Source organism: Silene latifolia, chromosome 11, assembly GCF_048544455.1.
Source record: "Silene latifolia isolate original U9 population chromosome 11, ASM4854445v1, whole genome shotgun sequence".
Taxonomy (NCBI): domain Eukaryota; kingdom Viridiplantae; phylum Streptophyta; class Magnoliopsida; order Caryophyllales; family Caryophyllaceae; genus Silene; species Silene latifolia.
The window spans coordinates 207,973,813-207,984,920 of NC_133536.1; positions in this window are offsets into that span (position 1 = coordinate 207,973,813).

Below are 11,108 nucleotides of genomic sequence, written 5' to 3' on the forward strand. Positions count from 1 at the left end.
AGTTTACTGACTTGAACGTCGGAGTGAGTACGCTTGGCACAAAGCCAAGCCCTCAGTTCGTTCATTGTTGCAGGAGAGGCCGAGAGGAACGATAAAGGCAAGAAGGGTTCAACTCAAGACATTATTCTACAAGCCACGGGTGGTAACGATACTTGCTCTGGAATTACACCCGGAACAGTTTCTTTTTAATTTAGGTGTCAATATAATAATTTAATTACTTCTATTTAAGTTAGGTGTTTCTTTTTAATTTAGGTGTCAATATAATAATTTAATTCTTCTATTTAAGTTAGGTGTTTCAAAAAAATTGGAGACTTCCACGTCGCTCGAAAAAAGCCGCGTTGCACGGATTCTAAAATAATTGACTAAACATATGTGTTTGAATGTTTTAGCCTTTACTGTATAAAGGCGATTGTTATTTTAATAGTTTAACTAAATTACACTTGAATAAGACATTTTTTTTCCATTGGATAATAGTTTTAAGAGATTTAGCTCTGATACAACCTTAGGCCTCTTTAATTCCTTCTTTTTGGACCTCTCCTCCCCACCTCAACCCCACATTTGATGTCCTGTGTTAATGTCAAGGCTATTGAAACGTTTCTGACAATGAGTTTAATTAGTACTCTTTCTTGCATCATCAAAATGTTTGTGTTACTCATATTCATTTTAACCCCATTTTGACCGTTATATTAGGTCTCAGCGCTACTTCTTAAAATTTCTCCTTAGACCTTTCTTATTTTTAAAGAGTGCTTTTACTCTCACCTTTAGACAAACTTACCTGACCCCAATGATCCGGACCAAATAAATCGATCCAAACACTATCCGCACCTGAGGACCCAAATCTAACACCCGATACTTAAATTGGCCCGACTCTATTTAACCCAACTCGAATATTTATTATGGCAAACTGACCGTTATCCCCAAATAACTTGAAAACAACCTACCCGACCCGAACCCGGAATGACCCTACTCGTCCCAGCCGCGCATGAATTCTCGCAAAACCAAACAATCCAAGCCAAAATTGAGTTGACCTGTACCCGAACTGATTGGCCCGTATGCCAAGTCTACTCACCTTACCTTTCTTTTCTTGTTGGTTAAATCTTAAATGGTTATGGTACACTCATACCAAACGCCGTATTTGTAACGCCCCGTAATTTCGGACAGTTAATATATTTCGAAAATAATTATTAATCAAATAAAATTTGATATTTAAGCATTTAAAGTAAAAATAATTCAAAGAAATATAATTTTATTATATTTTGAAGAAAAGTATTTATTTTGATAGTTTCGAGATGTTTAAAAATAGTTTAAACCGTGTAAAACTTTTTATTTCGAAATAAGGGCGTATCGGGGGGAAAATGACAATTCTTTTGAACATTGGGTAAATGAATTTGGAAATGGGTCGTATGAGTATTCAATTTTCTTGTAATCTCGTGTTTAAAAACTTTGGTCTTGTCGGAATTTGCATTTGACCTACGGTTTTAATTATTATCGAAACGAGTCAAAACCGACTCGAAAAATCCCGACTCAAACCCGCTCTTTCCTTTCCTTTCTCCCTTTCGCGCGGACCACACTCCCTTCCTTTCTTTTTTTCTGATTTTCTTTCCTTCCTTTATCTTCTTCATTGTTCTAAATAAACCAAAACACCATTTTTATACATTTCAAGCTAAAAATCGTCACAACTTCCTCATTTCTTATCGGATTTTCACGAAATTTACATTTCCGGAATCCTCTCGTCGAGATCTACAACCTAGTATGTTTTAATTTCAGTTTTCTTGAAGTTGTTTTAAGACGAATTTTGGGTAAAATTCGGTATTTACGCTTATTTGTGTGTTTTTATTGTTTATTTAGGTGAAGAATTGGAGGACGAGTTTGGGGACTCGTATATTGTCGAGGATAGCGGCTAGTGCTTGTTAGGGTTTGGTTTTTGAGGTGCTAATTGCTCATTTTCTAGCTTAAGGTAACATATTTCGAGTTACTCGACGAAAGATCGTCACATTCTTTGCCTTTTTGTATGTTTATGTGATTTTTGGTTGAGTAGTAAATTTTCATATGTTAAAATGATTGCATGCATATTTAATCCATGTATTTTTGTTAGTTTTAGTTAACATATTAGTATTGGGAACGATTAATTATGTTTCAGACGGTCTTACACTAAACAAAAATGGAAAAAATGATGGTGTAGGGGTGACGGCCAGCAGCCGGCAGGCCCACGGCAGGCCACGGCAGGCCTTGGGGTTGGCCCGGGTTGGTCCGTTGCTTGTTTCGCGATTTTTCGTACAATATTGGTCATTTCGGGTTAATTAATGTTAAAGTTGTATAAGTCACATATGGTTAAACTGTTGAATTAAAGCAAATTAGTAGTAAAAATTATGTTAAAGGTAAAAATTATATTTATATGGTAGTTGACACATGTTAGGATAAATCATAAAATGAAATTGTAAAGATTAGGCTCAGAATGAATTATATAGCGATAATTGTAATGTTTTGTTGATTGTGCCGAAAACTGAGCCTTAGTCCCTTTGACTGATGCGATGTCAGTTAATTGAGTGATTGGTCAGCCGCAATTTAACCCGTACCTGTCGCAGGGCTGGGGTTGCGGGTAAAAATTCGGTTGGATGAAATTTTATATGAATTGGATAATCGGCCTTTTTCTTATTTTAGGCCATTTATTATATCTCTATTTCACATGTGTAGTTTGTTGAATTTAAGTAGCTTCTTATATTGTAGAAACGGCCCTAGATTCCCTGAAGCCTTTAATATGGTTAATATTGTTAGAATTGGAAATTGGTATTGAATACTTTTTGAGGATATTGTTGGATTGTTTGCTGAATAGACATTTATTTAGCCTTTCACATGATAGAATGTTAGAATTTATGTTGGTAAGTAGGACTCTTTGCCCTCTTATGGTTAAGTGGGTGTCTTACTTGACTTGTGTGGTGAGTCTTGTGTGGTGTGGGCTAAAGTATTCAAGCTGGGACTAGCTGGGACTAGGTCCTAGGTGAGTATTTCGGCCTTCATCATAGATAGGTCTTTATAGTCTTTGACGAGTATATGTTCACTGCTTGATAGCCTTTGTGTTCCTGACTAGTGGATTTATATCCAAGTTGGGGCATGACCTCGTTACTTATTTTGTTAGTAAGTGGTCAGCTTAAGTACTAGCCAACCCTTTGGTGGACTCCTTAGGGTACTCACTTTGTTTTAGAAAAATTGTGGGTCTTGGGTGCGGTGGTGTGTATCCGCATGTCTAGGTCTGCGCAGATTTTAGGCTAGGGTTGTGTTGTGTCTTGGCCATGTTTTATTAATATTAACCGCTGAGCCAAGATACCGGTTCGATTACCTTCCCTACCTCGTGGTATAGACTCGAGTTACAGAGTGACTATTGACGGTACTAAGAACTTATGCCTGTCTTTGATATATTGCCCTTTCTTGTTTGGTGATTCTATGAATCATAGAAGGTGAGATGCAAGCCGGCTATGGTTGATAGAGTTTGGATTACTACTTGTTATATTTTCACATGATAGTTAAATTAGTCAATTTAGCATTCATATGTTAGAATACTTGGAAATTAGATTAAATTTTCATATAGTTTACATGTTTCATTACATGTTACATTAAATTTGACGTTTCGTGGCTAGGAGGACTCGAAGTTACTCCCCACTGAATTATGGCTTTCGTGTTTGTATAAAATGCGATTGACAGGTTGTTGATGCTTTGTTAGGGTCACAGACGAGCTAGTGAGCATAAGGAACCTTGGACCTAGTTTTGGCTATTCTTATAGTAAACCTTTTAACTTTTGGTTTTGTATATAATTTGAAGGGACATATGTCTCCCTTTTCTATTTTGGGTTTGTATCATTAGATTTTCTTATCGTTAGCATTGCAGGTTTTGGCACCCGCTTCTTGGGAATGTTGGAAATGTTGTGATTGGTTTAGAAAAATTTTGAAATTACAGGTTTTTGGCTAGTTAACCAATTACAAACATATCCTACCAGTTTTTCCGTAGAATTTAAGTATTTAGATAACGTTAATTTTAAGGGTGTCACGGTATTTCTCTATTTCTCTTTTCTTGTGGTTTGCTTGGTGAGGGTATACTCCCACATAATTCTACCCTCTTTTGTGGGAGCTTGCCTACTTTGCCTTCTTTTGGCATTAGCTACCATTATTCTAACAGCATCATCCACATTATATGGTTTTTCTACTTCTTTAATTTAATCTCCAATCTAGGCTCTTTCAAAACTCTGATCACTGCAACTTGTCTTGATTTACTCTGACCTTTTGTCTTTAATCATTTTGACTTTGGTCAACTAAGTGTTGGACCCCTTTTACCAGTAATGGCTTTCTTTCACTCATTTCCATTCCTCTTCTTGGTCTCTTGCCAACATTACTCTTGAAGCCTGCCCTTGTCTACCAAATCTATTAGGCCCCTCCTGATTCCCCGTGACACAAAATCAATGTCTCGCCTATCGATATGTGGTTCTATTCTCTGAATCTCACTACTAATAAACTTAGGGAGTACCTAATTATCCCTCGAGACACTTACCCCCTTCCCCGAAACCTATCCCCGTCTCTCGGAAACATACACACACATGACACACCCACCAACCCTCGCCTTATAAAAAAACATAAGGAGAAAAAAATATAATACTACTACTAATTTGCATTCTTTATTTGCTTGTTCAATAGGTTTGTTAAAATTATTCATACCCCATATATATTTGTCTTACCGAGATTTCTTATCAAAGTATCCTCCAAATAGTGAATATTAAGTAGTACTTTGTTATTCCCTAGGTCACGGTCATTTCTTTACCTATTCCTATTTAGAACTCCTTATTCATTTGTTTACTTTTCTATATTAGGAAAGTTTTTTATGGTTAATTTGATTATACACCTCCGTTATGATCCACTTGTCATCCACTAAAAACCACCACAAATGGTCCCTTCCCCTCTTCGTCATCTTTGTGTCAAAACAAAAGGTAAACAAATGATCATGACAGAGAGAATATTCAATATAGATGTCATTTTTGTCGCAACGGTTAAATACGTACACATAATTGTTGGTAATTAACAAATTCATGTCTAAATAGAGTTGTGAATATATGTCTATTTATTAAAGATATGTATATCGATTATATCATGAATATATTATATCATTAATATGAATATGGCATCTCAGTGAAGATAAAACGAAGTTTTTCGCAACATTAAAATAAGCAAATATAGAGTATAAAATAAAAATTAACCAAAACCAATCAATATGTAATAACACTAATTCGGTAAAAACATTCTCCTTATTACATTAACTATAATTCATCTTGAGGTAACTAACAAATTCATGTCTAAATAGAGTTGTGAATATATGTCTATTTATTAAAGATATGTATATCGATTATATCATGAATATATTATATCATAAATATGAATATGGCATCTTAGTGAAGATAAAACGAAGTTTTTCGCACACATTAAAATAAGCAAATATAGAGTATAAAATAAAAATTAACCAAAACCAATCAATATGTAATGACACTAATTCGGTAAAAACATTCTCCTTATTACATTAACTATAATTCATCTTGAGGTAACTCTGAAATTGTTTTTCGCTTTTGTGTTTTTGTTTCTTGTTTAACATCATCTCACAATTCATATACCCCATACGTTAATACATAATTACATATATTCTTGTTTAAGATAGAAATATCCCTCTGAAACCTATAAACGGGTCAAGTAGATACCACATGACATGATAGGTTGCCTAGGAAATGCCAAAAAATTAGTCCTTATTACTAATTGTATTTTGACCGTATTTTTCTTCAATTATACACGTTACAAAAACAAAATTCACAAATACTTTTTCTTACAAATCTAAATATGTTAGTTCCATCTTCTAAAACTAATTTGTTTTATAATAGACTTATATGAAAAATCGTCTTAAACAAATATTTGGAAAAATCAAGTACTACAAAAAGGCGAATAATGATTTGCTTAGAGCTCAATAGCTCATACAGTAATTTTGAGCCCTCTTGATCACCCATTATACCCCGACTGTTATGTAAATCATCTTAGTGTAAGATCCTTTTAACCTCCCCTATATAAGGGTTTAGCGGATTCGTCGACAAAATTATGCCAACTCGTGGGGATCTTTGTAATATTTCATTTTTTTTTGCCTGTGATCAAGTTGCACATATTACTGACTTCACAATTTGCTCATTTACACCTTTTTCCTCATATTGATCGACGGTTGTTCTAATATAATAAAGCATATTGATCGACTGTTGTTCTAATATAATAAAGCATATCTTAACTTTATTATTATCTCCACTATTTTAATTTTATGTGAATTGCTTTATATTATTACATAATATAATAATTAAATTAAATTACTTCTATTAATTTAGGTGTGTCAATATAATAATTTAATTACTTCTATTTAATTTAGGTGATTCAATATAATAATTTAATTACTTCTATTTAAGTTAGGTGTTTCTTTTTAATTTAGGTGTCAATATAATAATTTAATTACTTCTATTTAAGTTAGGTGTTTCTTTTTAATTTAGGTGTCAATATAATAATTTAATTCTTCTATTTAAGTTAGGTGTTTCAAAAAAATTGGAGACTACCACGTCGCTCGAAAAAAGCCTCAAATATATATTTATACTAGTTGGAAAGCCCGTGCGATGCACGGGGCTCCTATTAGGATTATCTGTAAAAATATATATTCTTAAGTTAACAAAAAAAGTCTAACTATGTTGAATCATGGATGAAAAAAACTTCATGGTTGGTATAGTTGATTGAAGAATTATTAGTGCTTTTACCGTAAAAATTTGACATTTAATAGTACTTATAAGTTATAACATCAAGTGATTTTTTTATAATATGTTCTTTGCTTTTTCATTATTGTTGCAAACACAAATTGGTTTTTAATTCAATAAAAAACGCTTTCTTTGTTAATAGGTGCAGCTCACCAAAATGAATCTTTAATAACGGAGACAAACCTTTATGAGTCTTGTAAATTATTTTAACCTACAACAACTACGTAAAATTGAATGTTGTTACGTAAAACAACAATTATCATAATTTTATAGAGTGTGTTCAAAGAAAATGTTAGATCTCTTAAACATAATTTTACCTTGATTATATATATTTACAATTAAGAGTATTTGCTCCTTATAAACTTCTCGCAACATCAAATCCAAATTATTCCAATAGAATTATTAGTCTCTAAACAACAATAAAAAATATATGTGATTCTATTGTATAGAATGCATAGGGCAACATCATTTATTAGTTTTATGACATTATTTAAAATCGTTGAGTTACAAAGTTAGTATTTTAAGGCAACCCTCAAACGTTGATTTAAGTTACCATGGTCTGGTAATAGAAAACTATTAAATTTAATAAAAAGTCAAACCATGCTGAAAATAAGAGCAAACAAAAATTCGGGAGTTGATTTAGATGAGGAGAGATTAATCATCAGTTCCCCTCACAAAAACGCAACAAAAATATTGGCATTTGGTATTGACTATATCAGTTGTATAACATTCACATATATAATTGGATTGTAGAGTTATTATTCTTATAATCTCACGCGTCATTGATTTTTAATAGAAATAGTCTTTGACTATTTATAATTAAGATTACTTGTCCTTAAAAGCTTCATGCAAAATATATAATACGATACATAATTTGATAAATTTGTGAAAACTTCTTTGTAAATAATGTCTTTCGTTTGGCCTTGATACATTTGGTCTCTATCACGATGAGAACCTTAATCCCTTGGATGACTTTGTTCTTGACGCTTCTACGTAAAGGTGGTCATTACTAAAAACTGGTTTCAGCACATAAATTCCAACATGATTAAGTGATTGTCCCTGAATCTTGTTTATTGTCTAGTGAAGCATAGCTTCAATGTAGATTGTCTCCGCTTAAGAACGAAAGGAATCATTGTATCCGAGGAAGTCATTCCTATGCTCAGTTCAGTACCTTTTGCCAACTTTGGAACGCATAATTATCTTCCTTTCTATTTCGAATTTCCCAAGGCGATTGATAATAAGACAATGTCTCTTTAGATAGTCCTCTTACGGAGTTGATGTTCCTCAACAACATAACCGACATACCACACTTGGTAAAACATACCATTATGAGTTATGTTAAAAAATTCATCATGTAGACTCCCTTCACTTCTTAATAAACATATTTCCCATTACTTCTCAAGGTTCAAACGTCGTTTATAATTTGACCGTTAATATGTCAATAATCATGGTCAAACTAATGTATTGACGACTCTGCAAAACAATACATAGGATCATTGGGAAGAGGATGATGTACATTTAGTGTGAAATTCCTAAAAGATAATGAATTTTGCTCCCAAAGTCTAACAGGACTAAAATACTCTACCAAGTCTCGAATAATAGGAAACAAAAAAATGACTCCTAAAAGCAAGGATGTCATACGGGCGAGGGGATAGGACGAATATAGGCTTTCTCATACCCATATTATTAATTAGAAAAATTATATGCCCTTAGTTGTCACAAGTAAAAATTTTCAAAGCCATAGATCAACGTGTGTAGATCTTAAAATAGTTCATTCCATATAAATGTTATATTCTCGCTTATTCTACAGTTTTCAAATATTTCTGATATTTTATTTACCCATGTCCCATGGTTGACATGATTTAAAATTCAGTTTGAGTCTGAAACTTTATTTATATTCGCTGCATCCAAGACAAAAGAGATATAATTGGACAATTGTGATAGATTTTCCTTTTGATCAAGTTTTTTTTTTTTTTTTTTATTTATTTATTTATTTATTGTAGAGTTAACAATTTTCTTACATGGAACGCTATTTATTTTGAACCAATTGCTTATTTATTCTATTTCTCATGATTATGATATATACGTACTTTGTGTTACAATGTCTCATTGCTAATATTTATTCTGAACAAATAGCTATTTATTTTATTAATCAAGTTTATAAAATTAAAAATGGAACATGAGATTAACTCCTAACAATAGGTTCAAAAGTAAGTAAACATGGGTAAAAAAAATATCAAAAAGAAATTAATTTGATATTATAAAGGTCAAGAGATCATGAAATTAAAAATCTCATATTTAGGCTCGGTTTCGAAAAAAATAAGCTTAAATTTATCTAATCAAAATTTCATTTATTTTTTTTGTTGTAAGTATTTGGTGTATAAATTATTTACCAAAATAAGCGAAGCATATGAGAAATAAGCTACCTTTTTTTTTAATACTTCAATTTATAATATCAAATATGGAGTACTTACAATGTCCTTTTATGCCATATTATAAAAAAAAAAAAAAAAAAGAAGCTTTCTTTCGGTTAGTTTAAAAAGTAATTTTTATTTAATCGGTGAACTGATCGGTTCCAAATTTTCAGTTATCTTTTAAGCTCGTTTTTTTAGGTTTCAGTTAATTTTTATAATGAAATATAAGATATAGTATATGAATAATGTGTATGACCTTAATATACCATATAATTAGTTACATAGTGTATTTTGAGTATGTAGCACCTACTATTTCGTAATGGTTAAATTACTTGGATATATGTTGGCGGTTTATATGAAATTTTGTAGTAGAAGAAATTAGGTGATACTACTAATGCGTGAGTCTACAATCGATCATCAATTCATCATATGAATAACACTATGAATTGTTCCATTGTTACACAAAAGCTTTGAGTTGTTTACACCCCCAAATTCTACTTCAGGTTTTCTCGGTTTCATTCCTCCATCTAATGGTCTCCACATTCTTATAGAAAGTAAATTAGTTAAACAAAAATAGTAACATATATAGATTAGTGAAATGTTTTATGTATTGGTACCTTGAATGCACACGGAGGCATTTATGTTTATGATTTCTATACACACACCACAATGATTATTTAGTGATTACATTTTGATGAAATCGTAATTTATACTTCGTGTAATTACGTAAGATTATACTACATCATCTTAACATAACACTTTAATAAATAAATTCATCTTTTATCCGCCAGCTTCTTGAATTTTGATGCGAGAATACATACTAAAAATGTATGAGACCATAAGTTGGGGAAAATAAATACGATAACTTGAACTATAATGAATTTCTATTATCTATTTGATAATTTTAATCTACTTATATTAGGATAATTTTATTAAAATATATTTGATCTACTTATATTAGGATAATTAAAATATACTTGATCTACTTATATTAGGATAATTTTATTAAAATTTGTTTTAAATACTAAGAAATATACTTTTATTAGGATAATTTTATTTATTTCTTTTTTCGAAATCTACGTTTGTTAGGATTTCTAAAAAAGTTGGACTCTCTAATATCGCTCGAAAAGTTTCTGCTTTATATATATGTATTGATGATTGATTGATTGATTGATTGATTCTCTTACATAAATGTAATTAATACTCCAATGAATTAGGACCATTAAATTAAACATGCACGAATAAGTTTACCTTGTAAGGTAAATAATTCATGTGACTCTCCCTAGATCATACTATAAATTAGTACAAGGTTGCCAAATGTTTAGGGTCACTTATTTTTCGTAAGGGGTGTCTAAGGCCACGGGCAACCACGGGGGTGGGAACCAGGCCTCCGCTTTTGGTCACCGTATTACAAGCTTTTATTAATGAAATTCAATACGAACCTTGAAGTATAATATACTTGTGCATTCATATTTGGGCCTCATTTTTTCTTGTGGCACTGGGCCTCCAATTATTGTAAGACGCCCGTGTTTTTCGTGTGGACCTTTGAAGGATCTCTCAAATTAAATGTCCATTATAATGTCACACCAACCTAAAAATATTGTAATTCTTTCCCTTTATAATTGATCATATTTGTAAGGAGAGCATATAACGTACTAGTAATATAATACCATCTATATCTATCTATCTATATATATTTATAAAAGAGGCTTTTTTCGAGCGATTCTAGAGCGTCCACATCATCAAAAATCAATTTAGGAAAATATCATAAATAATAATTTTTGATGTAAAAAATAAAGTGGAGAATCTTTTAATAATTATAATATACGGAGTATATATTTCCTAAATTATATTCAAGTGATATTTCCAATTTTTATATAAAAAAC